At 41.0% G+C, this 5071-nt stretch overlaps 1 long non-coding RNA gene across 1 annotated transcript; it reads left to right on the top strand.

Moving 5' to 3' along the window:
* Positions 1-926: 926 nt before the first annotated feature.
* LOC136481664 (uncharacterized) lies at positions 927-2817 on the top strand. Its single transcript, XR_010764805.1, has 5 exons — positions 927-1543; positions 1611-1763; positions 2037-2126; positions 2195-2285; positions 2585-2817. It is a non-coding gene; the product is annotated as an uncharacterized lncRNA (long non-coding RNA).
* The last annotated feature ends 2254 nt before the right edge of the window (positions 2818-5071 follow it).

Below are 5071 nucleotides of genomic sequence, written 5' to 3'. Positions count from 1 at the left end.
TTTCATGTAACTTTGTTTTATCAATTGAAAATTTGAATTTTAAAAAATGGCAACTTCAAATAACATTTTGAAGCAGTAAGTGATTTGATCTGAAAAAGTCATGAACATAAAAGTTGTAGAATTGATCAAGATCTACAACTTTTATTTTAATCATTTGTTTATCCGACAAAGTGATAGCAACATTGTTCACAAAATTTACATATCTCTCTCATAGTTTATGAAACCATACGAGAGATATGTAAAATTTATTAACAATGTTACTATCACTTTGTCGGATGAACAAATGACCAAAATAAACGTTGTAGATGTTGATGACTTCTATAACTTTGTTGTTGATGACTTTTTCAAATGAAATCATTTACTCTTTCAAAATTTTGTTTGAAGTAGTCATATTTTAAAATTCAAATTTTGCATTGTTCAAACAAAGTCAGATGGAGAAATGACAAAAATAAAAGTTGTAGATCTCGATTAGTTCTAAAACTTTGTAGTTGACAACTTTTCCGTTTCAATTCATTATAGCCTTAAAAAACTTTATTGTTGACTGCTTAAAAATCACCTAAAGCGTAGAAAATAGCAAATCACATCCAAAATTCTTAAAAATCCTAGGCAACACCTTAATTTTATATATTTGTTTATCAACTTAATTTGGTTGCATTATTTCAATATAACAATATATCTTTCAAGAATTTACACTCATTTCTACCCTAAAGAAAATGAGAAAACATTTAAAAAAAGTCGGGCTAAGACAGCTTTAATTTAGCCCAATACTCCTGACCGTGAGCTTGGCCCAAAAAATATTCAGGCCCAGCTGAAACCTTCCTCACCGTGAGCCGTTCATCTGTAGATCCAATGGTTGAGATTTGGTACGCCTCTCACAAACCCTAGTATATAAGTAGGTCCAGAGGATTCCTGTCCCTGCGCATCCATCCCCGTCTCCGCTGCCTCTCGACAGATCCCATCCGCCCCCCCGAGAGCGCGGACTCCAGCAAGCCTCAAGCGCGAGGCCGCGCCGCCCCGAGTCCCGACCCCGAGCGTCGAGTGTTGTGCTGGGCTGTGGGCTCGCTGTCGCCGAGCCTCAGCTGAGCGTGGCAGCCGCGCCCCGCGTGCGCGTGGTTGCGCAGGCCGCAGGCTGCGCGTTGCCACCAGGCACTCTGCGTGCAGTTTGCTGTTGTCGTGGAAGAGGCTGCCATGGCGGCGGGCGGGGATGGCGTGGCTCGGCAGGCGGAGCTCCGCTGGATCGAGGGGAACGTCTGCTTCAAGAAGGTGCCCTTGTCGATTCAGGAGCCACCTTCTCATCCAAAGCCGCCTCCTCGTGCCCTGATGCGTGCGCCCCCATCCACGCCGCCATACATGGTTCAGGTCACGATTCTACCCCCTCCCCTGCCCTTGCTCCGGCTGTTAGCTTTTTGCCAAACTGTGACCCCGTGCTATATCCAAAGGATTTCGGGGGTGGTGGTCGCCTGATGTGCAGCCTTGCCGGTCGCTGCTCCCTGCGTCACTACGGCGTCATGTAGCTGGATCTGGCGGTGCTCTATCTCCCGGAGTGAGCCAGCGAATCTTCTCTGTCCCTTAGCCTCTCTCTCTATCCCCTCACACGGTCCACCTTGTAGGTACCGAGATCCGGCGTGGACAAGGGCCACAAGGCCTCCGGCGACTCTCTGCGCGTGCGCGAACCGGACAGTGCTCAAGCGTCCTAGGCAAGTGCCTCCGTTGTCGATGGCAAGCTCTTCAGCAACTGACTAACATCCGTTCGTGTTGTTCAGGTACGAGCAGTCATAACTTTCAACCTCATGCCTTTTTCCTTTGCTGAAATTGGTGCTAAGTGTGATTTATAATTCTTCTGTTGTTTCGGTACAAGTTTCTCCACCTTTTTCTTGCTTGTCGTGAATGCATATATATAATAGAGTATTGTTGTTTCAGCAGATCGATATGATGACAGTAATTTTACTCGATGAAGAGTTTAATTTGTGAAATCCAAATTTCATTGTCATGTTCCTCGATTAAACTCCTTTACTATCTATTATCCGGGCCTGCAGGTATTGGCCGAGATCTGCTAGCGTCCCGTAGTCTGGCATCCGAGGCCGTGCGAGATCGGACACTGCTCTTCCAGGGCGAGGCTCTCCGAGGTCTCTTGCTCTCCTGTAGTAGCAACGCCTTCAATAATCTCATTAATTTGATGTCTTTTGGTGTTCAGCGGTGGCCGCTGCAGAAGACAATATTTTTGCAGGATCTAAGTGGCTGATGGTGAAGCGGTGGACATTACAGACGACCGCTAACAGCTGCAAGTAAGTTCTGACAACACATTCGAGCATTCGAGAGTTTTTTGCTCTGCAATGGTAGCAACTAGCGGTGCCCAGAGCTTAATAAATGTACTACTTGCATGAATATCGGTTCTGAGTTATGGGAAATATTTTCTTAAAAATAATAGTTCCATGCATATAGTTATTTCTGGATGTTGTATAGATACTGACTCATATTTTTGGATGCTGCACAGATGCTAAACTGTCATATTTTGTCTGCTGTACAGATATTGAACTCATATATCTCTGTGATGTAGTTCATGGTGTTTTTGTCCTAATTTCAGGAGAATAAAATAAAGTTGATTATGCCCTCGTAGCTGGTCCATATGCTCCAAACAATGGAAGAAAGAATATCGCTGCTGCTATTCCCTTTGGCCGTAGGAAGTTGTTTAAAAATAGAATGTGATCAGATATTTTTTTTTTTGGAACTGAAACATGATCAGATATTTGTTATTGTGGATTTGGTCATAATGAAATGGGAGTGGATATGGATAATGTTGCTTTGAATGGTTGATTATGCTTTGAGTCTGAACGTGTTACGTGGGCTGGCCTTATGCTTGGGCCGTTTGAATGCGCTCAATTAAAATATGTGAAAACTGGAAATGGATAAAATATAAACGAGCTCAATTGAAGTGGGCTGAAAATAATATTTCAGAAATCTAAATGGGCTGAAAAACTAGGGCCTTGTTTAGATTACCCCAAAATTCCAAGTTTTTTCACTCTCTCTCCATCACATCAATTTTTAGCTACTTGCATGGAGCATTAAATGTAGGTAAAAAAAAAAACTAATTGCACAGTTTAGTTAGAAATCACGAGATGAATCTTTTGAACTTAGTTGGTCCACGATTGGACAATATTTACCAAATAAGACGAAAGTGCTACTATTTATCGGGTTGAAATTTTTCTCAATCTAAACAAGGCCTAGAGAACAAATGCGGTCAATTAAACTGGGCTAAAAATAAAATTTCAGAAAGCTAAATGGGCCGACAACCAGAAAACAAATGGGCTGCAATTGCAAAAAAACAGGTCGAACAATGTTTTTTGGCCTGCTATGTGTTTCTCGACCACATGGGCCTTAACAGGCCCTATTTCAATCTTATGACATTTATTGGCACAGGAAACCAATGTCATATATATTTATGACATTAAATATACAAACGTCACATAATAATTTTGTGACGGTGGTTTTTTGACGTTTAGATTTTCGTCAACCTAATGTCACAAATCTTAAATTGTGACGTAATTTCCATATATTATGACATAATAGAACGTCAAAAAACCACACGTTTCTTGTAGTGACATTTGGTAGAGACCTAAATGACAACCATGTGTAATGTGCTACATTTAACGCCACGGCTTCATTTCAAGGGTGTACATGAAAACAACCGTCATATATTAGAAAAATGAAATGGAAAGAAACGGTTCATTTTCAGAGAAATATATAGAATAAACCATGACTTGAGCACGGTACATATATTTAATATAGCAAATAATTCCTATGCATCACAAGGGCAATAACCATTCCACTCCATATTAATAATTTTCAGATTGTAGAAACTGTCAATTAAAATTACCACTCTGCAGTCTGCACTTTGCTAGGAAGACAACATAGATTTCCAAAACTTTTTCAGTTCACCAACAAAACATAGCCACAGCCAAGATGCATCATTAGAGCGTGTCACACAAAGATGCAGGAGGAGCATCACAATGTTGGACATCAGATGGGTGGATAAGTCAGGAAAAAATCTAGCTCGTTCCTGTTGCCCCAGATATACAATCCATCAACACAATTTTGGAAAGAAAAATGTTGCTAGTACAAAGCAGCTCAAGCGGTACATCGCCATGGCTAAATGTGCAGACTCCACCGGGGCCATGGGAGCGAGGCAGAGACAGAAGGGTACATGAACTGACCAGCAGTCCACTTAGCGATGTGAGGACTGAGGGATCAGTGGCAGTCCGCTTGGCAGCTTCCTGGTTTTCCACCCGTCTACCCGCAGTAAGGCAACGTCATTGTTCTGCTCCTCTGTCCAATCCAATGTGCAGCTCTGAAGCTACAATTTGAAACAGAAACAACAATTCAATAGTTGCAAAAAGTTACAGAAGAAGGCGGCAGATTCTTACCAACTTGTTGCAGGAAACAAAGAAAAAATTCAAGAGAGACAAAGAAAAAGCAACGAATCACATCCCAACCTGAGACGAAGCATCTAGAACCATCTAGTAGATTGGGGAAGAGCATTGATCTAGTAGATTGGGGAAGAGCATTGATCTAGTAGATTGGGGAAGAGTATTGATCTAGTAGACGAATGGAACAACGAACAAAGGAAGCTATTGCAAAAAAAAACATTAAATTGCAAATCTTGCCTACCTTATCCCTTCAAAAAATGTGCATCATGTGATCTAAACCATCATAGGCAAATATTCCTAAAAAATCATAGTAGGGTACATTCGAGTTGACTTTCAAGTTTATCAAGCAAATATTTCTCAGCAAGTATATTGCAAGATTGTGACAAATTCTAGTACATAATGCAGTGAGCGCTGCTTATGCAAAATTAAATTAGATTTGTTGCATCCAAACAAATGAATTCTACTGCCCCATAGAATGGTCATTAACTAAACCGATGTTGAAGCATGTGTCATACATTTCAGAAAAAATAAAGCTTACCAGATCATGGATGTAGATATACCTTTTTTGATTTTCACCTGTAATTCTTAAGTCTCTACCTGCAGTAAAAATTAATTATTAGACCAGAACCAAAAAAGGATGGAGCAAA

The sequence above is a fragment of the Miscanthus floridulus genome, chromosome 9 (genome assembly GCF_019320115.1).
Source record: "Miscanthus floridulus cultivar M001 chromosome 9, ASM1932011v1, whole genome shotgun sequence".
Taxonomy (NCBI): Eukaryota; Viridiplantae; Streptophyta; class Magnoliopsida; order Poales; family Poaceae; genus Miscanthus; species Miscanthus floridulus.
This window is presented reverse-complemented; position numbering and strand designations above follow the sequence as displayed.